The sequence below is a fragment of the Leptodactylus fuscus genome, chromosome 1 (assembly GCF_031893055.1).
Source record: "Leptodactylus fuscus isolate aLepFus1 chromosome 1, aLepFus1.hap2, whole genome shotgun sequence".
NCBI classification, from domain to species: Eukaryota; Metazoa; Chordata; class Amphibia; order Anura; family Leptodactylidae; genus Leptodactylus; species Leptodactylus fuscus.
Genome location: NC_134265.1, coordinates 21,076,510 through 21,103,702, shown reverse-complemented (window position 1 = coordinate 21,103,702; position 27,193 = coordinate 21,076,510). Strand labels below are relative to the sequence as shown.

At 44.9% G+C, this 27,193-nt stretch overlaps 1 protein-coding gene across 6 annotated transcripts in view; it reads right to left on the bottom strand.

Annotated features, from left to right (window-relative positions):
• The window catches only part of PDZD2 (PDZ domain containing 2), a 144,856-nt gene that overhangs the window by 105,884 nt on the left and 11,779 nt on the right, over window positions 1-27,193 (bottom strand). The window contains exon 1 of one of the 6 annotated variants that reach the window (XM_075267836.1): window positions 14,522-14,746. The exons of the other annotated variants lie outside the window; for them this stretch is intronic. The gene's annotated coding sequence lies outside the window, so the exon portion shown is untranslated. Of the gene's footprint in view, window positions 1-14,521; window positions 14,747-27,193 lie in introns of those variants that run through there. 6 annotated transcript variants of the gene reach the window in all.

Sequence of the window (27,193 nt, the reverse complement as noted above, 5' to 3'; positions counted from 1 at the left end):
ACATTGTTTCTACCAATTACTAATAACTCTCTACCCCCCTTCCTCCTAGAATTCTATCCCTATGTGTCCTTTTGTACATAAATGGGTTTTAAATTTACTTGAGAAAGGAGCCTAGAGTTCCGAAATGTTGTAATCTGTCATCATTATTAGTTATCCATTAAAAAGGTATCAACTACTGAAGACTATCAAGTTTGTTTGTTTTTTTTATATATATTTCCTACCCACTGGCTAACACGGTACGAAAACAAACATTTTCCTTATCTATACCTATAAAAAGAAAATTGCTTTATCCTACAATTTTTACTTCAGCCATAAAGCCTAATAATAGACTACTACTTGCCAAATGTATAGGGGTTTTCTTTGCAGCGGTCACTTTATTTACTTCACACATGGGGTTACAATAGAGGATAAAACCACTGAACAATCATTACATCCACTACTGACAATAGATGATGTCACAGCTTATCTCCTCCCCTCCCTGCATAGAGCAGGTCTAGAAAACTCTCCCATAGACCTTAGTGAGTCAACTCCAGTCTATTGCTGCCTATGGCCATAACACTGTTATAAAGCATATCACTAAATGCTGTTAACAGAGCAGAGGAGAAGCTCAGGCAACATGACTGCCCCCATAAACTTGGATGAGCATGCATGGACAGCATTATCTTTTCCAGAGATCACTGTCCCAGCAACCTCATAGAATAGAATGGAGCACCCCAGTGCACCATTCTCATGGAACATTCGGGATAACTTTTGGGCTCCCGATTTCCTTATTGCTGGTGTTGCCAGCATCCATCTCCAGTGTCCTGACACTTATCTCCTACACGCACCATAGGGGTATAAGTGTAAATTATGGCACAACCCCTTTAAGGGAAAATAAAGAAATAAATCCTGAATATTTACCAGCCACATTACATAATTATTTTTTCCTCTTTGCTGGAAAATATACGGCAGTAAAACGTTAAGTACATGAAACTATTAGGATTCCCGTCATTCTCTCGTAGTAATCGGAGGTGAGATTGGACTTTATCGTATCGGCGCAGATTTCTTTACAGCCTCGTGGCAGCCGCTTCTAAGCATTTCAGACATTTCCTAAATATTATTCCCATTGCCTAATGCTTATTTTGACAGCACAATCCAGCGAGCGCTCGCCTTTGGCACCAAGTGCAAAACTCTGTCCATTGTTGGATGGAAACTTTGTTATGAAATAGATCCAGATTATGACTAAATGTTAGGAGCTTAAAAGAGGACAAAGATAAAGTCACCGCGTTACTGGAGTAGCTCTAGCAGTGGACCTACAGGAATAGCGAGAATATCAACAATTCGCCTAGAAATGTATATAGGCACAGATAGTGCTGCCGCCTAGTCACTTTATGAGAACAGATACCTCCTATCTAGCCATCAATCTCTATAAATTATGTAGGTCCAGACAGTGCTGCCTTCTTGACATTACATGACAATTATGCACTAACTCTCTATCTCTCCATGTAAATGATGAAGGCACAGATAGCACTGTTTCCCTGTCTCTCTCTCTCTAAATGATATGGGCAAAATGATCATCGTCTCCCTGTCTCTCTCTATAGCCACAGATAGTACTGCCGACCTGTATCTCTCTATAATTGATATATGCACAGATAGCACTGCTATCCTGTCTCTGTAAATAATGTAGGCACAGAAAACTCCACCCTTCTGTCTCTCTCTGTACATGATGAAGGCCCAGATATCGCTGCCTCCTTGTCTCTCTCTATAAGGGATGTAGGCACAGACAGTAGTATCTTCCTGTCTCTCCAAGCAAATGATCTAGAAGAGGATAGTATTACATCCATATATTTCTTGAAAGAAAATGTAGGCACAGATAGTACTGCCTCCTTTTCTTTCCAATTACTGGAGGCCTCATACACACAGGCCCCTTCTTTCTGAATAATAAAAGCACAGATAGCACTGCCTCCCTATGCTTCTGTGTAAATAATATAGGCAAAAAGGTAGTGCTAGCTTCCTGTGTCTGTGTAATATTATGAGGGCACAGCAGATAGTACTATCTTCTTGTTTCAACAATCTATGCACATATAGTGCAACCTCCCTGCGTCTTCATGTATATAATGTAAGCACAGAAAGCACTGCCTCTCGAGGTGTCTGGGTTAAAAATGTAGGTACACCTCCCACTGTCTTTGAGTAAATACTGTGGGCACAGATAGTACTACCATGCCGTGTTTCTATGCCAATAATATAAATATAATTCCGCTTTCCGGTCCCTTCATGCAAAAATTGTAGGCACATGCAGTACTGCTTCCATTCTCTCCTTAAAAATGATAAAGGTGCAAATAGTATATTACATCAAATAGAAAATGTAGGCAGGGCAAGGGTAGTTTTGACTCCTAGTTTCTGCATTCAAATGATGTAGGCACAAATAGTACTGACTGTCATATTGTTTCATCGTGCTGCAAATCATCTTGTTCATTTACTCTTTTGCCCCCCGCTCCTTCTCTCTTTTGAGGTTTTGCCCATTTGGCAGGCTGTGGACACAGTGATTTCATAGGGCCATAGCGTGGGTGCATTTTAGTGTATTATGGCCATAGCGCTCTGACCTCCCACAGTTAACTAAGCCATGAACTTACACTGCGGGAGGCCTAAGGTCTCATGCACAGATTAGTGTGGTACATACACACAATACTGTATATCACACGTATATCTCGATGGGTGTTTACTATACATATGTCATTGACTTCCAGAAACTGAAATATCAGCCAGGACATCGGTGGTGATCCAAGCCCATGTGATTTTTTTTATACACATATGACTTGTCAGAAGATAATTTTTGGCTGTTTTTCCCAGGCGTGGTTCAGTACAGTTTATACATAACTTGTTGGCAGCTATTGCTCTCTGTTGTCATCTCTTTATCTCGTATCCTTCACTTGGATTAACATCAGAAAACAAACTTAGAATGACGCAGAAATCGCCAGTATGTTTTCCCGAATGCCACCAATACCATGTTACACAGAGAATGCCCAGATAAGTCTTGTTCTTCTAACACAATGTCAACAAATATCACAATTCACTTAGGAAATATCAATATTTTCTCCGGCGATGAATCTGAGCATCATCTCCTAGAGACGGCGGACATGGCGTCATTCATCTCCTCCGCACGCATTTCATTGGTGTCCAGAACATAAGATTAGATTATATCAAGTCCAAGGAACTAATGAGATATGGAGATGAAGCTATTATGTAGTAGTGAGGGTAACATGGTACAGATGGTTTGTGGCACAAGACTCATGCCCACAAGACTGCAATAACCGTGGCGGAAACACCAATGATTCGATTAGTGGTCAGGAAGCCTTGGGCTCTTGTCTGATGAGATTACCTACAGATAAGACGTACAAACAACTCTACTACTAGCTCTTCCCATCCAACATATTGCAAAGGTTATGGTTCTTAAAGGGATCCTATCATACAAACCCTTTTTTCCCCCTGAGTAACATGTCGGAATAGCCTTAACAAAGGGTATTCTTCTCCTACCACTCATTGTCTTCTCCGCACCATTCCGTAGGAATCCCAGTTCTTGTCGGTATGCAAATGAGTTGTCTCGCAGCACTGATGGCGTGCCCCAGTGCTCAAACAGCACTGGGGGCGTCCTCAATGCTGCGAGAGAACTCTCTCCATTGTAAGCAACTATTTTCTCGTGGCCTGTGGGCACGCGCAGTCTGCTCTGTCCGAGGCCTAGAAGTGTGTAAGCGGTCATTTTCTTGTGGCCTGTGGGCATGCGCAGTCTGCTCTGCCTGAGGCCTAGAAGTCTGAAACTTGTGCCAGATGAAGAGGACGTTGCTGACGAAGATGGAGGCGGCGCTGGAGAGAGTTCTCTCGCAGCATTGGGGACGCCCCTTGTGCTGTTTGAGCGCTGGGGACCGCCCCTAGTGCTGTGAGAGAACTCATTTGCATACCGACAAGAACCTGGATTCCTATGGAACAGCGGTGCGGAGAAGACAACGAAAGGTAGGAAAAGAATAGCCTTTAAGGCTATTCTGACGTGTTACTCAGTGAAAAAAGGGTTTGTATGGTAGGATCCCTTTAAAAGAAAACGAACGAAAACCAAACCAAACCAAGAAAACGAAAACCAATGCCTGAGGTTTCAAAAGCATCCTTCTCAACAGTGTTGTGTTCCTGAGCAATATGGCCCTACTGGTTCCTATCCACAAAGGTATTTGTTGGATTCTGCTGTCTACAGCTTCGATCCAACTTTTTAGCCTAAGCTCTCCTGTATGCTACCTGCCCTGACCTCAGGCCTTGTACCGTTCGACAATACCTCTTGTCCCTGTTTTTCTAAGTCAATAGATTTGCCATTCCTGGTGTCACATTGCAGAGATTGTTTTCTGAATAAGCGCCAAGGCTGCTGTAATCACATGACTTTATCAACTAGTAAATTCTGCACCAACACAGATATCACCATTTTTCTAAGCCTTATTAACATTTGCCACTCCTAACCCCTTTAGGCTGGGTTCTCACGGTGTTTTTTGGTCTGGATTTTGACACGGAATCCTCCTCCAAAAAACGTCTCAAAATAAAGTCCTATGTAATCCACTAGCAGAAAAAAAAGAAACGAGCTGACCTTTCTTCAGGCGGATTCCACCAGGAAAAAACAACGGGAGTCAATGGGAGGAGTTTTGATGCGTTTTTTCAAAAAATGCTAGTGGTTTTATCAAGGTCAGGGGTGAGCCTACTCCTTTCGCCGCCCGAGGCTAACTGCAGAAAGCCGCCCCCCCCACCGGGAGGAGGGGGCGGGTCGGAGGAGTGGCCGGTGGATCGGGGGCGTGGCCGGCGGATCGGGGGTGTGGCCGAGTGAAGGGGCGGGGCTTAGCCCCGTTCGCCGGCAGAGAGTAGGCCCGGAGACTGCCTGCTCTCTGCCTGAGTGTGAGGGGAGGCTGCTGGAGCTACGCTGCTCCAGCGGCCTCCCCAAACCACCGCTCGGTGATAAGCCAGTCCAGGACAGCTTGTCCTGGACTGGCTTAGGTTAGCAAAAATGCTGCCCTCCCTGAGGCCCTGGCATAGTGCCGCCTGAAGCGCTCGCTTCAGGTCGCCTCATGGGAGGTGCGGCACTGAAGGTCCATCAAGAAAAAAAAAACAAAACCTAAAAACGCCTCAAAAAATGCTCCAAAAAACCATTTCCTAATTCCTGAAGCGGATTTGTTTCCTCTCCAAAATCCTCGCCGAAAAACTCTGTGTGAATTTACCCTCAGTAAGGGTGCATTCACACGGAGGAAAACGGTGCTGAATTTGGTGTGGAATCTGATGCAGATTCCACACCAAATTCAGCACCATTTTCCTCCGTGTTAATGAATACTAAGGGCTAGTTCACATGGGGATTCCACGGTGCATATTCCGTCACGACAGCCGCGTTGGGATGCCGATGCAGTGTACGGCATCCCGTCGTGGCTTTCCGCTCTGGATTAGACCCAAATGAATGGGCCGAGTCCGGAGGGTGGTGTCACGAGGCGGACGCCACGGCTGAATCAGCCGCGGAATCCGCCTGGGGAAAGGGCATGTCGATTCATGTCGCTCACGGAAGAAAGAGCGCTAGCGGTCTACATAGACCTCTATTGTGAGGGAGCGGATTAAGACGTGGATTCAGCACCATAACCCGCCAAGGCTGCTGTAATCACAGGACTTTATTCAGCACACACAGACAGATTGAAATTTCCTATTTGGGTACAATAGTGAAGATAATTTAGGTACTTACTATCTCTCCATACCCATAGATGACATCAGCAAGGAGGAATTAAAGACCTACAGTAAATAAAGTCTGTCTCTATTCTGCTCTATAGTGAAATAAATAGTGCCGCCTGTAGTACATTGAAACCAGCTCCAGAATTCCTCTACTTCCACCATGTACGGCTTTGCTTCCCTCAAAGATTCTGGTATTCACTTCCAAAGTTTTGCTCTCTGTGTACCTATGAGTATTAAATGAGTAAGAGGAAGACAATACTGAAGATATTTTAGGTATCTCCTATCATCTCTCTACACCTGCAACTGATCTCAGCAGGGAGGAAGTAAATGTCTGCAATAACTCAAGTCTCCGCTTTCTCTGCTATATACCGAAATGAACTGCTCTGCCTGGAAGGGAACCAAGTTAATAAAACTGTTCAGTCTCTTCTTTATGGGAATATCACAAATAAAACATTTTTGGGCACTGTAAGGATAAAGCGGAACAATAAGGTTTCCATCCTGCACAGCGCGGCTTCTCTCGAGGATTCCGACATTCCCTTCCCAAGTCTTGCACCGATTCTGTCCAGGTATTTAGTCATTTCAATTATGCAGGAAATTGACATCCATGCCATATACTGTATACAGCAATACGAGTATGAGCAATCCATGCCATCAATAGCGGCATTCTGCGATGACAGATGAGGGATTGGCCCGGACGGTTAAACAAATGTTCGCAGAAGTACAATATGTTACTTTTTACGGAAATGGTTGTTATAGTCTAAATAGTTTCACGACCGCAGGTACATGGTGAGACTCCGAGGCTGTTAACCTCCTGCCCAATACTATTCTCCAGAGAAAGATGGAAAAGGAGCGGAGAACAATACAGGCAATTGTCAATTCAGGGCACTGTATATCCAGAGCTTGTAAGAACACCGAATACATATATCATGTGACGCCGATATATTGTAACACACTTATCTTTTAGCTTATTTTTTGTAGGTTGCATGTCAGTCATTGACTGTATCGTACAACGTAGTGACCCAGACACTTCGATCTAGTGTTTGGCAGTGGACAACAGTGACAGCGCCATACAGTGTGTAGTGGCCGTGCCTGGTTACTGCACCTCGGTACCATTTTAGAGGAGCTATCCAAGGACTAAATTTTACCCAACGGAGGACAAATACTTTTCCATAACTTATAAATATATATAATAAGATAAGATAGAATCAGATCTCAACTCCTCAACATCTTTTCCCTGTCCAACCATGTCAGTCAAGAGCGATAGACAGGAGGCCTCCGCCACCCATCGTCTATCAAAGAAAATGATACCGCCTCTCTCAATGACTGACGTGGATCCCCCCTTCTGAAGCAGCTGGGGGCGCCCTCCATATAGGCAGTAATTTCAGGCTTAAATAAAAGTCCACTTATAATATACAGCAGGAGGTACAGGAGCCCATGAATATTTTATTGGGTAGTAATCTCCGCTCTTAGTTGTGACATCTGGGGGGGGGGGGGTAGTCACTTCCATCATAACTCGTATGGAATATGTCATGAACGTCATGGACAATACGGCCTCCATATTATTCTCAAGTTATTGAAGGACTTATCATAATCTAAGAAAATATCACTGTCCTAGCCATCTGGCACGGAGAACTTGGTTGGCCCTGGGTAAGAACTTGCTATACGTCCTGACTACGCTCCTGCTTTGCGGTTACAAAGAGCGACTCTTGCTCTGGAAGATCTGTCCGCGTCCCGAGTCTTATGGGGACTCAAAGCATAGGAAGAATTTAGGAGTAGAGGAGTTAGTGCCATCCCCAACACCCAAGGGTCAGATGTTTTTACAGGAAACTAATTTACCTATCAGTATATTTTTGGCATGTGGGAGGAAACCCAGAGAAAACCCTTGCAAACTCCATGCAGATGTTGACCTTGGTCGGATTTGAACCCAGAACCCCAGCACTGCAAAGAAACCGTGCTAACCACTGAGTCACCGTAAAGAAAATACTCCACCTGCCCAGTGGGGGTGCTGCAGGGAAACCGAACACTTACTGTTAGGGTTTTCACAGAGCTGATGGTTTCACACTGGAGGATTCCTTTGATGGCATGCCCTAGTTTATCTAAAACCAATCCAACTGCAGAATAAATACCCTAACTGGGAAGTTTCTTACCACCTTCTTTCTGCTTGGAGCTTAGATACAGCAATTATGGCATATCAAAAGATGTGAAGGTCCCGCACATGAGCCCCATTCTGGACGCTTCTGCAACTCCCTGGATCCAGTGTCGTTTGTCACCCCATCTTGCAGAACAGGAGTGAGGGGACCCCCATTCTCCTTACAGAGGATAGACCTCCCTATCAATAACAAATCTGCTGGATTTGAAGGGAGAACCCTTTTAACCCCTTTAAAGGGATTTTCCAGAAGCTCCTTTTTTACTTACTGCCTGCTCAGATTCTTTATGCATTGAACCTTAAAGTTCCGTGCTGGTTCCAACAACAGGTCATGTGATCTAACCATCATTGGGCCCCTCTATCCTGAGTTCAATAGTATTACATGTATATGGGGGCCGGATGGAGTTCGCCAGCACCCATAATACCACATAGAGGGGTGGTGGTTTCAATCACATGAGCCGGAACCCCAATGTTTAACACATAAGGAACCCGGGTGGGTAGTAAGTAAGAGAGTCCTTAGAAAATCCCTTTAAAGGGATCCTATCATTGGATACCCTTTTTTTCTGACTAACACATAGGAATAACCTTAAGAAAGGTTATTCTACTCCTACCTTTAGATGTCTTCTCCGTGCCGCCGTTCGGTAGAAATCCTGGTTTTCTTCGGTATGCAAATTAATTCTCTCACAGCACTGGGGGCGGTCCTCCGCGCTCAAACAGCACTGGGGGCATCCCCAATGCTGCGAGAGAAATCTCCAGCGCCGCCTCCATCTTCTGCTGAAACGCCCTCTCCCTGTGTCTTCTTTCGTCCTGGCTTTCAATCTTCTGGGCCTTGGGCAGAGAAGATTGCACATGCCCGGGCCACAAAAAAATGGTAAGTAAGCTGGTGTAAGCGTCCATTTTCTTGTGGTCCAGACATGCGCAGTCAACTCTGCCTGAGGCCTAGAAGATTGAAACCCAGGATGGAAGAAGACACAGAGAAGCCATTCCTGAAGAAGATGAAGGGGGCGCTGGAGAGTTCTCTTCCAGCATTGGGGACGCCCCTGGTGCTGCGAGAGAACTCATCTGCATACTGAAGAAAACCGGGATTTCTACTGAACGGCGGTGCGGAGAAGACATCTAAAAGTAGGAGAAGACTAGCCTTTCTTAAAGCTATTCGTACGTGTTACTCAGAAAAAAAGGATATCCAATGATAGGATCCCTTTAAGTACGCAGAACTGAGCAGGCTATAAAATCTAGGTGACAACGCTTGTAGGACTGATAATGGCTACCACACTGGTTGTCACAGCTTTCCTCATAACCAATATAACTCAAGAATTAGGTACTTTTACAGCTTAAATGGCGACTCCATTTTTGCAAAAAATTTAATTTCTCCGCGACATTAAGACGAATAAGCCAGAACAAGTAACGCTGCTTTATATTAAGGCTCCATATTAATGGCTTTCATGTGGATGGAGAAGGAATCCAGGACTTTGTCATTTTCTTGGGAAAATGAGAGGAAACTAAAGTAAAACTGTTTGTTATTAATACGACCATGGGAAGCAAATTAAAAAGAGGAGGGGGGCTCTAAAAACCTTTTTCTATTGTGCCCAGGATGCAATGTGTTTGTTTAGAAAGCATCCATGTGTGAACGGCGCAAGAAAGCAGTTCTCTCCCAGATGCTGCCTATAATGGTTTTGGATGGAGATCTGTCGGTGAAGGAAATTCTAAGGTCACGCAGAACGACAAACTTCTCCCAGCAGAGACCGCTTAGCACCAAGTATGGCGGCCCTTTCATCTCGGAAAAATGCAGATGAGATGCAAATCTGACCAATGTCAGCAATGCATCCTGGGCCTACCGATCCGGCGCTTGTTTTGCATCTTAAAGCCAAGATACGTAGGACGCCCCCATAAAGAGAAGATGAATGGACTCTCAGGACGGGTATTGTTCTTCTCCACCTACACACTAGCTCAAGGGTCCTCCAGCGCACGGAGACCGCTCTCCATTGTACCGCGATGAAACGCATAGATTATTAGTCCTCCTATAATTATGTTATAATCGATCTTAACCCTTTGAAGTACACAGGATAGTTTGTACGTTAGGGCTCGGCAACTTTTTCATATTTTTCTCCTCGCCTTTTTTGATTTTTCATCCTCATAGCTATGAGGGCTTATTCTTTGCGGGACGAGTTACACTTTCATTTGGCACCATTTCATTTGGCATAATGTTTCGATTAGCTCTAATTAAAGTTCTTTGGGGGTCCATGTAAAAAAAAAAAAAACACAATTCTGTTCATCTTATTTTCAAAACATTAGATATGACATGGCGGCTTTGTCCGGTCGGTCATTACAATTACGGCGATTACTAGATTTATATTGGATTTATTAGGTTTTACAAATAAAACGTCACATACGATTTTCCTGGGGTCGCCGTATTCAGACGCCTGTAACTTTTTTACTGTTTTGTTGACGGTGATATGTCAGGGCTCCTTATTTGTGGGGCATTTTGTACTTTTTATTGGCATTAATATTTGGTATGTAAGACTTTCTGATCACTTTTTATTGCTATTTTTTGGGGAAAGTGCGGTGACCAAAATACGTTATTTTTTGCATTGCGGTATTTACATTTATTTTTTTTTATGCCGTTCACCATACAGGATAAATAGCATTATTTTTAGATACTGGGGACTTTTATACACATGGGGATCTCTAACATGTTTGGGATTTTTTGTTTACCTTATGTGTTTTTTTTAAATCTAATGGTGGATTTCTATTTTACTTTTTAATTTTTTTTATTGTTCCTCACACAAAGAAGTCTACAGAAAGGGTAGTGTTAAAGGGGTTGTCCCATCACAAGGATCCTATCTATACTGCTTGTTAATGTGGATGTAAGACTTTTCCTAAATACACTGCTTCAGCAAAACTGCTTTGTTTGTCCACTATCTTACTTTATTCAATTCATTGTTGACACAGCCCTGACTTATCTGCTCAAAAGTCAAGTGATGTATCTGCTGCTCTCAGAGGGGAGGGAGGAGGGGTTAAGTGTACGGGAGCGAGCCTGTGTTTCTAGCTATTCCTGTGTCTGCACCACGTGACCTAGCTCCCTGCTCTCAGATAGGGGAGAGGAGCTGCTTTCATTTCTGAACGTCTTCTGTTCTCCCAGTTATCAGGCTAGCTAATTCAATTGTGTTCATTATGGCAGAGACAGGCAGTCTCTGTATGTAACACAGAATGGAGTTGCTGCTGCCTGTACTTCATAGTCCAATATGGGTGGGCGGAGCTACACGCTAATTTGAGGGCGGAGCTAAACGGCAGGTTGCATGTGAAACCCCGCCCACCAAATGATGCAAGAAACCAGGAAGAAAGAAGATTTTACAGCAGTGAAGACTGGTGATTATGCGACATGGGAATACCCCTTTAAAAGATCTTCCTGACTCATAGACAAAGACTTATCAAGACTGGAGTTCTTAATGTCAATCTACGTAGCCCAGTAACACAGGCCATACGTCCAGAGGGAGATCTACAGCAGCTCCTAGCGGGCATAGGTATCCAGCAATCCTATCAAATTTGGCGGGGTTAATGGCTCCGCCCCCTGCACATCATCTAAAAGTCCCCTTTTCTGGAAAGTGGTGAGGGTGTACATGGAATAATAATTTTGCAGAGTTTAGCAGCTATTTCTGAGCCTTTTCCTGCAGCCTCCTCCCCTCTCCCATCTCCATAGACTTCTATTTCAAAGTAACTCAACCTGATAAGGGGAGAAAGAAGCATATCCCTTTAATAGGATATATGACAAAGATTCTTCTATTCACCTGAACTATTCATTTATGAGATGTGATTTTATAGTTTTAGGTCCACTTTAAATACACAAAAAACATCAACTATCGGTTTTATTTCATTCTACAATTCAGCTAGATTTACCAAAACCCAGAAAATTTTCATTTCCCGAAATCCCGGACTCCTAGTACACCCGGCTACTTACTCCCTGGGATCTCTGATATTATTTAACTCTTTCTTTGCACGAGTGGGCGAATACACCTAAAAACCATCTGGATGACGTGACCCAGAATCCAAGGCCGTGTTTTCATTTCTTTGCGGAGTGTTTTCAGACAGATGAAAGGTCTGGGTTTGCTGTGAGCAGTGTCAGGCCCGGCTTCCTGCCCGACTAGTTAACACCCAGATCAGACGGCTTGTGGTATGTCCTGCTTGATATTCAGGATACTGCTTAGATGTCGGAGAACATTAAAGATCAGACATATTAAATCTTCAGTCCTAGCAATTCAATAAAAATAAATGGAAGAAACCAGGAGGGGGTTTTAAGTTCCTTAAAATATTTAAAGGAGTACTCTAGTTATTTTAAGTTAGACCTCATTTATCTTGTAGCCCAGACTGAAAAAAGCAGCTGAATGAGCATAGACGGGCGTCCTAGTCACATCTATGGGACTGCCAGAAATAGCTGTACTTCTGCGGCAAACCCATCCAGACAGTGGGGCAGCAGTGCACAGACTTGACCCGGACTCCATTCAGGTCCATTTTCATGATGACGGGGGTCATAGCTTTCACTGATCCTAAAATAACTGAATACCCTTCATTAGACCAGCTCAACAATATGAAATCCTAAGGGATCCTATCATTGGATACCCTTTTTTTCTGACTAACACGTAGGAATAGCCTTAAGAAAGGCTATTCCTCTCCTACCTTTAGATGTCTTCTTGGTTGAAATCCCGGTTTTCTTCGGTATGCAAATGAGTTCTCTCGCAGCACTGGGGGCGTACCCAATGCTACGAGAGAACTCTTCATCAACGCCTCCATCTTTTACAGGAACGCCCTCTTCCTGTGCCTTCTTCCATCCTGGGTTTCAATCTTCTAGGCCTTGGGCCGAGCATGCTCGGGCCACAAGAAACTGGGCGCTTCCTCAGCGAGCTGTGTAAGCGGCCACAAGAAAATGGCCACTTACACAGCTTACTGAATAAGCGGCCATTTTCTTGTGGTCGCTGGCATGCGCAGTCTGCTCTGCCCGAGGCCCTAGAAGATTGAAACCTAGGAGGGTAGAAGACACTGGGAGAGGGCGTTCCAGAAGAATATGGAGGTGGCGCTGGAGATTTCTCTCGCAGCATTGGGGATGCTTCCAGTGCTGTTTGAGTGCTGAGGACCGCCCCCAGTGCTGCAAGAGAACTCATTTGCCTACCAAAGAAAACCCAGATTTCTACCGAACGGCGGCGCGGAGAAGACATCTAAAGGTAGGAGAAGAATAGTCTTTCTTAAGGCTATTCCTATGTGTTAGTCAGAAAAAAAAGGGTATCCAATGATAGGATCCCTTTAAAAGAGGCTGCAGTGTTCAGACAAGTATTACAACTCACTGGTTACCAAGTACACTGCCATACATGATATAGTGGCTGTGCTTGGTATTGCAGCTCAGCCCCATTCACATGCCAATGGCCTGTGAAATGGGATGAGCAGATTGGCAGGAGTGCCTGGGTGTGTCGTACCCCTGCTGATCTAATATCCTATGGATAGGTCATCAATATTATAGCCCCTGAAAGCCCCTTTATATTACATTATAAGCATGCATAGCATCAGCGGGGCCTGCTGGGTAGGAGCAGGAACACGCCAAATAGTCGTGGTCCTCACAAAAACTTCAACTGCAAACTATGTTAGGAATTGTAGTTTTGCAACATCTTGTACTGTTCTAGTTATAACAGCCCCAACCAGACGGCAGAATTATTACCGCATTGTGTGACCTATAGGTTTAGCATCCTATAAAACTCTAAGGAACATTTAAGATAGATGTCGAGAGAACCCCAAAATAACGGCAGTCAATAAAGCAAGATTCCAGCGTAAACGGGAACACATGTAGCAGAGCTGAGCTTGTAATTTGTCATACTGATGTGTCTGCTATGTGCGGTATTTCAAGGGGCTGCAGGTACAAATATTATATAATCCTGAAGGGAATCTGTCACCACTCCTGACATGTCTGTGCAAGGCAAGACCTTGGTCCGCTCTGTGAAAGGGGGTTATTCTGGATTTTGACAGGTGGTGACATTAATGTAACTGGACTATGTGTATACGATTCCAACAGCCGATCGGATACTGATGATCGTGCCTATGTGTAGGTCATCGGAATCCTGGACAGCCCCTTTAAGAGGCCAGAGTCTAATAACATCAGGGGGAAAGGTGTTCCTCTCTGGCTGAGAGTATTGCACCTTATACCTTATTGGGGCTAGCTGTGCCCTCCTCCGTTCTTTGAATGTTTTTACATTTTGTTTTTTCATTCATTAATAAGGTTTCATTAGTTATTCAGTCATTTTTGAGACGTGAAGTTTCTAGGAATGCCGATTCATTAAGAATCTATGCCAATTTTTTGGTGTAAGAAAAGTTGCAAATGGGTGGTTGTGACTTTATAATAGCACCTGAGAGGGGTGGAGGTGAGGTTTCCGCTAAGATATATGAGAAATTATATATATATATATATGTAGTACCGTACAATACACCAAATTTGACGAATCCCACCCAGGTGGGAAACTACAACTCCCAGCACGCTCTGACCTAGCTTTATAGCGGCTGGAGATTCATGGCTATACATTATTCATAAGATTTCTGAGAGATTGAATTGTTAAAGGTGACTTTCCTGCAGCTACCCCGTGACTAGCCTGTCCGCCCGAAACTAGCAATGAAGAAAAACCGTACCTCTGGAATTTACTGCTCCGTCATAGCCTTGCCTTTTCTCCGGGATTCCTCTCAGACCACTGCTTCGGGTTAATCCACCATAAGACGGTCCCGAAATCCCATGAAGCTTCTCATTAGCCTAATCACCTGCTGGCCTTCCTAGTGTGTGAGGCGCCCCCAGCAGTGCGGCGAGGAGAACGCACCACACAGGGGAGGGGGCTGTTTATACCGTGCATTAGCTGTGTCCATAGGCTTCTGGGAGAGCACTGAGAACCGATTTCCAAAACAGCTGAACTCAATGACTGGAGGAAAGCTGACTTGGCGTCCGGCCCGCCCGTACCAGAGGTTTCACAAACACGGAGCTGAAACAATTGCCATACTTCTGGACGGCCAAATACTTTAATCGTGTATCATATAATAAATCACACATATCTGTGTTACACCGCACCGGCTCTCCCGCAGCAACCTACAGTGCTGTGCAAAAGTTTTAGGCAGGAGTAAAAAAAAAATTAAAAAATGCTGTGCTGTAAGAAAGCTTTCAGAAATAAAAGGGTTAATAGTTGTTGTTTTTTTTTTAATAATATGAAGAAACGAAGTAAAGAGAAATGTAAGGGCTAGTTCAGACGTGACACCGAGAGAGCCGACATAGGAGGGTGCTGCCAGGGGCAGAAGCCGCGTGGCTTCCGCCTGAAGATAGGGCAGGTCGCTTCTTTTCTCCGCTAGCAGCAGCCCGCCGCTAGCGGAAAAAAGAAGCCTGGCGGTCTGCATAGACCACCATTGTAAAGGGGCGGATCTTGAAGCGAAATCCGCTGTCAAAATCCGCCCCTTTGCCCCCGTGTGAACGAGCCCTAAATCCCATCAATATTCGGTATGCCCTTTGTCTTCCATCAGTTCTTCTCGGTACTTGCAGGCAGTTTTTGGCAGAACCCGCCAGGGAGGTTGTTCCCGCCATATTAGATCTTCTGTGGATGTTGCTTGTTCCAATCCGTCTGTTTCTTCATGTCATCCAAGACAGACTGGATGATGTTGAGATCAGGGCTATATCTGTGGGGGTCAAATCATCACTTCCAGGACTCCTCCTCCAAAGGGCAAAGGTCACACCAAATATTGATAAAAATAAACTATTAACCCTTCTATTTCTGAACGCATTCTTACTTTCCAGCATATTTGTCACACTTAAGTTTCTTTGGGTCTCTTTTTTTTTTTTTTTTTTTTTTTTTTGGGGGGGGGGGGATATTATACCTGTCTAATACTGTGTAGATGACCCATCAAGATAGTCACGGACTCCACAAGTGCTCCGCTGTTTCTTGTTTATCTGACACCCTTTGTAAGTCCTGTAGGTTGCCCGGTGTGCCCTCCATGGATCGGACTTATTTACCCCACCATATCCGATGTGATCGATCAGATTGAGATCTGCGTATTTTGGAGACAAGTCACCACCTTGATCTCTTTGTCCCGTTCCTCAGACCATCCCTGAACTATTTTTGAAGCGTGTTCTGCAGAAATAGGCCAATAGGGGGTACCATTCCCAAAAAGAGAGTACTTGGTCTGCACAAGGTTTAGGTAAGTAGTAACTTCCAGCAGATGACAGGATCCAAGGTTCATCCGCAAATCATTGCCCAGGCCATCACACATCTTCTGCCAATGCCTTTGCCCCCATGTTTCCATCTCCTCCCCAGATAAGTGACGTTTGCACCCGGCCGTCCACATGACGTAACGTGATTCATCAGACCAGGCACCTTCTTCCATTGTTCTGGTCCTCGTGTGTCCATTGAAGGTGCTTTTGGTGGTGGACAGTAGTCCACCGGTCTGTGGCTTTTCTGCGCCAAACAAGTAGGCTGCCATGTCCTTTCGCTCATAGACAATAGGAATATTTTCAGCGGTTCGCTTTACAGTACTGGGAACAGACCAGTTGGGCTAACCCTGGACAGTTCCCTGGTGGTCCTCCTAACCGCAACAACGTAGGAACATTTAACAAGACCGTCAATGTTGGAGATGCTCTGATCCAGTTGTCTTGTCAAAGACCACCAGATTTGACTATTCCCTTGCCAGCTAATATATCCCACCCCCTGAAAAATCACCATTACCACCAGTGGTTTTAATGTTTTGGTTGATGGTGTATTTTGGAGATCTACAGATAAATTAGAAGCATTTCCAGAAGTTGATTTATTGTTGGATACAATAACCAAGAAAAAACAAAAAGAAGGTGATCTGAGGATTCTCTGAACAGGGATCAAAAATGTTCATTTTGGATAAGAATTAGACAAAACTGTTTTCCATGTGTCGATGATCTGAGATTCCTCCTGCAAAGTGAATGCAGCCTCCACATCTAAACATGCCGCCATACGGTGTCTATATTCGTAGTTCAGTGTACGGCTCATATTTCTTAACGCGTTAAGTCGTTTCCCATTTTGAGCACAAAATGATTATACATTTATAGATATATATTGTGAGAAGGTGACAGGCAGAGTAATGGAGTCCCGGGATAGATCTCCGCCAGATTCCTGACATATGTGCGGTCCAGGGCGGGTCTTGAAGAGGCCTCAGCCCTAAGGTGTGGGGTCCTGGGCTGGTTAGTGACCCATAAAAGACTGCAGAGCCTGCACTTCAGGGCAGATCCTGGGAGTGAGAGGAGGCGCCTGGGTCTAAATCACTGCCAAACCTGAATAAGTGTATAATTCCTGAATAATCAATATTCACTGTAAGGGGTATCTCACCAGGAATTAAGAAATAAAACTCACTTTTATTAGATTATATAGATAAAAAATGCCATAGTAGGCTATATTAAAAAATGTACGCAAGACAGGCCAGAACCCCCACACTAAATCCCAGGGGGAAGGAAGCCAGGAAGTACAAACGTATGAACACTGATCCTACCTCCCTAGATGTCAAACAATGAGATAGCATTGGGTCTGTCCTGAAATACTGAGCGTCTGGTGAGACCATACTGTGCTATTTTGTTTGTTCGGGTGGTTGGTAGTAAGCTCCACGTATAGTTAGCTTCATACTGTTTAGTTAGTGCTCGGACAAGCAGGGTTTTGTTTGAAGTTTTTGCCTGAAATTAAGGCTGTAGTTTATGTGGCTGATTTTGTATGTGAAGTGAAAGTTTATTTTGCGTTTTTTTCCCAAATAAACCTGTTTTCCCTAGACCTTGTGTCACTGTTTATGACTGCTTGGGTCCACACCATTACAAATGAGCTACCTGACCATATATATATTATATATCTATATATCTATATCTATATCTATATCTATATATATATATATATATATATATATATATATATATATATATATACACACACACACACACACATATCTATGTAGCGCCCATCCCATATTCAAAAGGGGAAGATGAAAAATAATACGAAAAATAAAAGCGCCATATGGTCTTCCAGTAATACCACCATACAGGGCCCCAAAATGCCATTATAGCGTCATACAATGACATACTATGCATAAAATTCATACCATATGCATCTGTAGATTTAGGTTAGTAATATACAAAAGATTCAAGGTATTGTCCAAGAATTATAGGAAATTCAGGGACAGCCAGAGTGGGTGTAAAACTCCCCTATCCCCAATGTTCTGTTGTACAGTCCTGGTCCATTTTCCCTCCCATTTTGAACTCGTTTGATCAGAAATGGAGAGTCTTATGTGACCACTAAGAGCAGTGGCTCCAGTGAGGTTTTAGCTCATGGTTTCTTCATTGTAGACACTGGTGAAATCACTCACAAATGTTACCGATTCCTCGCCATCGTTCACTGAGGTCACTGATTGTTCCCAGTGGTCATGTGAGTCTCATCACTTCTGACCTGGCAAGTTCCAGCAATGGAGGCAAAGGGGACTGGGACTGTACAACAGAGCACCAGGGACTGGCAAGTATAACTTTTTGTTGTTGTTTTACAGCCACCCCACCAATCCTTGGGTTTATTATAATTCCTGGTCAGTAGGGGTGGGCAAATAATCGAAAATGTCAACCTGGATAACTGACGTGATTTTGTGCACTTTGGTTAATTCTATTTGGTTATTATAATACTCACAAGGTTCCACCTACAGTTTTCATTTGGACTGAAGACGTCTGATCCCAAAACTGGTCTCTTCAGACCCCAGAGTATAATAAGCAAAGGCCAGGGAAGGAGATAAAAGAACAGTATTACTCACCTCTCCTGGGCTCCAGTGCAACTCCCAGTTCAATTCAGGTCTTCTGACTGACATCAGTGACCGCTGACGCCTGTGATTGGGGCTCAGTAATCGCATGGGTAATAAGACATCTCAACACTGCACAATTGCTGAAGCCCAATCACAAGCCTCAGCGATTCCAAACATTGAAGAAGACCAAGAGAACCCAGAGGAGGTGAGTAACACTTTTTTTTTTTCACGCTCACCTCCTCTGAGCCTCCACTTATCATACTCTGGTGTCCGAACAGAAGGGGCGTGACCTAAATCACCATTTATCGTAATTGAGAGAAAATGCCGGATTAATCACGATTTAGGTTACAATCAGCCAGCCCTTAGGGACAGGTCAACAACTAATGGGAATTTCCCACTTGTGATATGTGTGAAGACCAGGTAAGGGAGACCATCTATTTTTGCGCTATGGGGTAGCCCCTCCGCTCCAGGATCCCCCTGATTATATAACATACAATCCTACATCAGAACACCTAAAAATATCTATAACCCGAGTATAAAACTTCAGGGTTGTGGCCTAAAACGCAACACCGAGTGCCCAAAAAATGCGACGAAACATGATGCACATTTTTGGACAAAAACAAAGCCAAGAAAATAGTGGTCTGAAGTTAGACTAGACATATAAAAATACGGCATATTCATCCAGCATTAGATAAATCGATAAATCTGGCGCGGCTCAAGACCGTCTAGTCCACGTTTGTACGGTCTTACTTTTTAGACAGCTTTCGTAAATTTGCCCCCGTGAGCATAGTCGCAGACAAATTGTGTACTTCATTCTAATCCATAGAATCCGTAATATAACCTGGTAATCCGAGCGGACTGTCGAAAGTTCATTTTGCAGATACGTAAATGGCTTTTAGATTCTTACGGTTCCCAATGTAATGGACATTTAACGAAAATGAAAAGTCGCAGAAGCAGTCGGATGGAGAGGATGGCGGAACAATAAAACGCACTTAAGAGAAACAAGATCCAAATCCTTTCACCCTCCCAGGATAACACAACGTGATTACAAGTGGCACGGAACGCCAAATGGATAGATTGCACCTCGTGAAAGCAATTATGTCCTGGAAGTAAAGTGCGGTCTTAAAGGGAACAGCAATGATACGTGTAAGCATCGAGCTAAGAGATCTCTCTATATATATTCCGTGTATCTCCAATGTGCTCCTCAATCTCGCGGTTTGTAACCTTTGTTCCGAAAATTCCTCAACATTCCAACAGAGTTATAAAAAATAACCATTAACCGTACACTGAAACATAGAGGAAAACGGCGAGATTATAGGGTAAGTTCTAGAGAAGATCCGTAATTACAGACATGGCAGAAAGGAAGAAGAAAACAGGTTATTTCTAAGGATTTAGGAAGGAAACTTTATACTGGATGAAAAAAAAACATAAAATTATAATAAAACGTGCTGCAAAACACAAATGCTTTCAAGAAATAGAAGTTGTTCGCACCATCTTGGAGAACTAAACACAGATCTTATGTAGATGTAGGCTTGCTCCAATCTGTCTGTCTCTTCATGGGATCCAAGACAGACTGGAAGATGTTGAGATCAGGTCTATAGGGACCATATCATCACCTCCAGGACTCCTCCTCTTAATTTTTTTTACTTGCCTAAAACTTGTGCCTCTCAAAAAAGACCCAAAATTACCTATATATGGAACTAACAAAGGACAACTGGGGATGTTAACCCACTAGTCAGTCTTGGATCATATCAAAATCAGGAACATTCATAGTTTACCTTTAACCCTCCACAAAAAGATTGGCATAGGGGGCAGACTTTACTAGGTCGCTTCCTCTCCAAATGGGTTGGACTTCTCAAGTCACTGTCTAGAGGCAATAGGCAGGAATCGTAGTCCGATGGAGCAAGGATCAAGGCAGGCAGAATGCAGACATGTACAGGTGAGGTAGACTTCAGACAAGAGAACAAGGAGAGGAAAAGCGGAGTCTAAAATTTAAAGAACTGGAACAAGGGTGACCCTAAGCAGACTGGAATGGACATGACTCATTGAGCCCAAAGAGATGTGGTAAGGATCCCTATAAACCGTGGAACACCTGGGCATTGGTAGGAGTCAGGGTCACTTACCCCCCTTGGTGTACTTGCATGTGCATGATGCCCGATTAGGGCTGTGACAAGTAGTAAGCAAACCGACTGGGGGTGAGTTGGAAGATCGTGATACTGTTGTGAACTTCTTAATATATACTGTGAATGTAGCAGCTATTTCATCCCCTCTCCCAGCGGGAAATATCAGCATCAATGTTGGACTCGTCCACCACAGTATTAGAGTATCCTCTGCTGGGCCCACACTCCTATTGTAAAGCAAAAGACACTCTAATTTGAAAGGTACCATAGTGTATTTCCTATGGGTTATTGGAGAGTGGGCCCCCAGAAAAATTTTACTGTATCTGATGGGCCCAAAGAACCACAGTCCGACACAGTCTGCATTATATCAAACTCCAGATAATAGTGGAGCTCCATCCAGACAATCTGAGGCCAATTTCTCGTCTGTCAATGCCTATGAAGAGGTGCTGGGGGAAGGCAATGAAACGAGAGGGCCTATGTCTTCCTCGGGAACCCTAGGTGACCCTGTGACTAAATTTGAGCTCCATAACTACTATAAATGGCTGACTATTTTCTAGTCCAATTTGCAAAAAAGGAGGTCAGCAGCATGTCTGGCATTCAAAAGAAGGGACGGTGGGAAGACAGAAGAGGCAAAGTACTTTAAGAGCATGTTCACATCTGCGCTGTTTGATGAAGAACAGATTACATAATAAAAATGGCCTGTCTAATGGCAGATGACAACGAATACCCCCTTTATAATGGAGTCTAACAGGTATCCTTTTGTTTGCCTCCTGACATTGCCAGATGAAAACATTCTGCTTGTCCGGTTCAAATGGACTCTGCGCCGGGATGGACACAAGCACAGATGTGAACAGAGCCTAAGGGCTAAATGAAAGGAATATGAGGACATATTGCATGAACTCGAACTGAAGGATGAGCCAAGACGTAACATCTGTAGCCTAAAAACCTACAGGATTGTCTTTTCCACAAACACTGACCAGATGTGCTTATACAACATGCTCCATGGTGAAGTACGGGAAATACTCGTCCCTCTATTCACTTCTCAAGCAGCTGCCGGGGGTAAACAATCCCTTTAATATCCAGGTTAGGGGGTCCTTTAAACTGTGGTGCGCAAATGTATTCACCATGTATGATTTATAGGAATTAAAGATAAGGAACACTCCAGGCAAGGCAGATGCACTGTTATAGTCTGTGCAGGTTCCTCGGGGGCGGAGCATAAGGAAAGTGCTTTGAATCCTTGTATCAGACTCCACCCCCTCATACATCTGCAGTAGACATGGCCACTTGTATCAACCCAGTCCATAAGGTTCCTTCAAATGGTCACTAGGATATGCCATAACACTATGGGTTGAGCCTTGGCAACCCAAAAGAACAAAATGCCTGAAGCCTTTCAGCTTTTCTCCTGCACAGGGGTACATCCGACCATCCCGTCAAGTCCCATCAATATCACTAAGATATCTGACAGGACACACTCCTTTAAATGATCTTAAAGAGATTATCCAAGATTAGAAAACACAGCTTTTTTCTTCTTTTCAGGAAGTGACATCATATGTGTTGGTGACATGGGACTGAACTGCAGCATGGCCACAAGACCAATGGATGTGATGTCACTTCCTGGAAAGAAGAAAGCAGCCATGTTTTCTAACCCTGCATAGCCCCTTTAAGGATTTGAGAACATAAGAGCCTGATTTTGCATGTACCTACATACTCGTGTATATATATATATATATATATATAGATATTATATTTTATTGAATATCATATTACATGAGACAGGACCGGGTTCACAAATTTCATCAATGTCTCCATGTAGTGGTCATTTTTCCTTTTGCTATGGGCAACTGCCCCACTTTACAGCATCTTCCAGCACTTTTTTCTAAGTTTATTTTTGGGTGTAGGATCACACCACGTACCTGCGGATACTGAAACCATCCTGATACGACAAGCTGAAGGAGGTTGTAAAGGAGAAATCTGTCCTGCTCCTTAGCGTGAGCTTAGTCAGGCGCATCGCCATCATCAGGTTAAATTGGAAAGTACTTAACGCAATGAATATTTAACAACCACGGAGGATGAAGAAAGTTCTCTCTAGTGTACGATGTTAACTCGTATATTCTGCTTGTGAGAATGTATGTCATGTATGTATTAAGTGGGTTATACGAAGGCTCCGGCTAATGGAGGGGGGTCCCTATGGGGGAGTTCTGCTCCGGAGGACTTCCTGCATTGCTTAGAGTGCGTTATTTTCTTTAGGATTTAGGTTACCCCGGCCCTCCCAGGACTGAAAAATTGTGCCGAAGCCGGACAGCTCTATATAAGAAACTGTGAACTCCGTCCTATCTCATAAGTCTATAGGTTCAACTATATACTGCTGGAACCATATACACTATGTGATCAAAAGTATCCAGACACCCCCCAAAAACATACGTTTTTCATATTAGGTGCATTGTGCTGCCACCTACTGTCAGGTACTCCATATCAGCGACCTCAGTAGACATTAGACATGGTGAGAGAGCAGAATGGGGCGCTCCGCGGAACTCACAGACTTTGAACGTGGTCAGGTGATTGGGTGCCACACATCACGCAGGTCAATGCCAAACGACGCCTCGCTTGGTGTAAGGAGCGTAAACATTGGATGATTGAGCAGTGGAAAAACGTGTGGAGTGACGAATCACGGTACACAATGTGGTGATCCGATGGAAGGGTGTGGGTATGGCGAATGCCCGGTGAACGTCATCTGCCAGCGTGTGTAGTGCCAACAGTAAAATTCGGAGGTGGTGGTGTTATGGTGTGGTGGGGTTTTTCATGCAGGGGGCTTGCACCCCTTGTTGTTTTGCGTGGCACTATCACAGCACAGGCCTACATGGATGTTTTAAACACCTTCTTGCTTCCCACTGTTGAAGAGCAATTCGGGGATGGCGATTGCATCTTACACCACGATGGGGCACCTGTTCATACTGCACGGCCTGTGGCGGAGTGGTTACACCACAGTAACATCTCTGTAATGGACTGGCCTGCACAGAGTCCTGACTTGAATCCTATAGAACACCTTTGGGATGTTTTGGAACGCCGACTTCGTGCCAGGCCTCACCGACCTACATCGATACCTCTCCTCAGTGCAGCACTCCGTGAAGAATGGGCAGCCATTCCCCAAGAAACCTTCCAGAACCTGATTGAACATATGCCTGTGAGAGTGGAAGCCGTCATCAAGGTGAAGGGTGGGCCAACACCATATTGAATTCCAACATTACCAATGGAGGGCGCCACCAACTTGTAGTCATTTTCAGCCGGGTGTCCGGATACTTTTGATCACATAGTGTAGATCCCATGAACTTATACTGAGGTCCGTCTGGTTCCAATGTGGTACTCCTGAGGGAATCTGCAGTGAAGGGTCCTCCCATAATACAGAAGTCTACAGATTAAAAATGGCGGACAAAATAGTATAGCATAGAGGTAAAATGCTGGCGTAAAAGAAACCCAAGGGACCCAATGATAGCCAATCTCCATTCATGACCAAGGTTATTACTGGAGTGTTACATATTGAAACCAACACAGAGGTCGGAGCAGGAGCAAGTTGGCGGAAATGGGGGCTCTTTTTCCTCATAGTGAACTGACTCCAGGTTGGGAACTGGGATCCCGGTTCTTCCAATAGATGAGGTACAGAGCAGTGTGACCTGGCACCAGCGGACATGCTGAGGTTGTACTGTGCATGGGTATGGGGTGTGAAGTGGTACTGAGCAGAGAATAAACTGCTGACCTGCAGAAAGAAGTTGTACTGTGCAGAGTATGTAGGATGATGGATAATCACTAACACTCCTACATGTTATTCTACAGAAACCACATGTTATACACCGGGCAGGAGAGCTGACAGTCTCCAGGAGATCCGCACTGGCAAAATCAGGATTCACATCCAGTAATAGCCAATAAATCTCTCAACAAGACAAAAACCTGGAGATACAATGTACATCTGGGGGTACAGTGCTCCTCCTATGTGTGATGTATATCTGGGGGTACAGTGCTCCTCCTATGTGTGATGTACATCTGGGGGTACAGTGCTCCTCCTATGTGTGATGTACATCTGGGGGTACAGTGCTCCTCCTATGTGTGATGTACATCTGGGGGTACAGTGCTCCTCCTATGTGTGATGTACATCCGGGGGTACAGTGCTCCTCCTATGTGTGATGTACATCTGGGGTACAGTGCTCCTCCTATGTGTGGTGTACATCTGGGGGTACAGTGCTCCTCCTATGTTTGGTGTACATCTGGGGGTACAGTGCTCCTCCTATGTGTGATGTACATCTGGGGGTACAGTGCTCCTCCTATGTGTGATGTACATCTGGGGGTACAGTGCTCCTCCTATGTGTGATGTACATCTGGGGGTACAGTGCTCCTCCTATGTGTGGTGTACATCTTGGGGTACAGTGCTCCTCCTATGTATGGTGTACATCCGGGGGTACAGCGCTCCTCCTACGTGTGTGTACATCTGGGGGTACAGTGCTCCTCCTATGTGTGATGTACATCTGGGGGTACAGTGCTCCTCCTATGTGTGATGTACATCTGGGGGTACAGTGCTCCTCCTATGTATGGTGTACATCCGGGGGTACAGCGCTCCTCCTACGTGTGTGTACATCTGGGGGTACAGTGCTCCTCCTATGTTTGGTGTACATCTGGGGGTACAGTGCTCCTCCTATGTGTGATGTACATCCAAGGGTACAGTGCTCCTCCTATGTGTGATGTACATCCAAGGGTACAGTGCTCCTGTGTGTGATGTAGATCTGGGGGTACAGTGCTCCTGTGTGTGGTGTACATCTGGGGATACAGTGCTCCTCCTATGTGTGATGTACATCCGGGGGTACAGTGCTCCTCCTATGTGTGGTGTACATCTGGGGGTACAGTGCTCCTCCTATGTGTGGTGTACATCTGGGGGTACAGTGCTCCTCCTACGTGTGTGTACATCTGGGGGTACAGTGCTCCTATGTGTGGTGTACATCTGGGGGTACAGTGCTCCTCCTATGTGTAGTGTACATCCGGGGGTACAGTGCTCCTCCTATGTGTGGTGTACATCTGGGGTACAGTGCTCCTCCTATGTGTGGTGTACATCTGGGGATACAGTGCTCCTCCTATGTTTGGTGTACATCTGGGGATACAGTGCTCCTCCTATGTGTGATGTACATCCGGGGGTACAGTGCTCCTCCTATGTGTGGTGTACATCTGGGGGTACAGTGCTCCTCCTATGTGTGATGTACATCTAGGGGTATAGTGCTCCTCCTATGTGTGATGTACATCAAGGGGTACAGCGCTCCTCCCATGTTTGGTGTACATCTGGGGGTACAGTGCTCCTCTGGGGGTACAGTGCTCCTTCTATGTGTGATGTACATCTGGGGGTACAGTGCTCCTCCTATGTTTGGTGTACATCTGGGGGTACAGTGCTCCTCCTATGTGTGATGTACATCTAGGGGTACAGTGCTCCTCCTATGTTTGGTGTACATCTGGGGGTACAGTGCTCCTCCTATGTGTGATGTACATCTGGGGTACAGTGCTCCTCCTATGTTTGGTGTACATCTGGGGATACAGTGCTCCTCCTATGTGTGATGTACATCCGGGGGTACAGTGCTCCTCCTATGTGTGGTGTACATCTGGGGGTACAGTGCTCCTCCTATGTGTGATGTACATCTAGGGGTATAGTGCTCCTCCTATGTGTGATGTACATCAAGGGGTACAGCGCTCCTCCCATGTTTGGTGTACATCTGGGGGTACAGTGCTCCTCTGGGGGTACAGTGCTCCTTCTATGTGTGATGTACATCTGGGGGTACAGTGCTCCTCCTATGTTTGGTGTACATCTGGGGGTACAGTGCTCCTCCTATGTGTGATGTACATCTAGGGGTACAGTGCTCCTCCTATGTTTGGTGTACATCTGGGGGTACAGTGCTCCTCCTATGTGTGATGTACATCTGGGGTACAGTGCTCCTCCTATGTTTGGTGTACATCTGGGGGTACAGTGCTCCTCCTATGTGTGATGTACATCCGGGGGTACAGTGCTCCTCCTATGTGTGATGTACATCCGGGGGTACAGTGCTCCTCCTATGTGTGATGTACATCCGGGGGTACAGTGCTCCTCCTATGTGTGTTGTACATTTGGGGATACAGTGCTCCTCCTATGTGTGATGTACATCTGGGGGTACAGTGCTCCTCCTATGTGTGGTGTACATCCGGGGGTACAGTGCTCCTCCTACGTGTGGTGTACATCCGGGGGTACAGTGCTCCTCCTATGTGTGGTGTACATCTGGGGGTACAGTGCTCCTCCTATGTGTGGTGTACATCCGGGGGTACAGTGCTCCTCCTACGTGTGGTGTACATCCGGGGGTACAGTGCTCCTCCTATGTGTGGTGTACATCCGGGGATACAGTGCTCCTCCTATGTGTGGTGT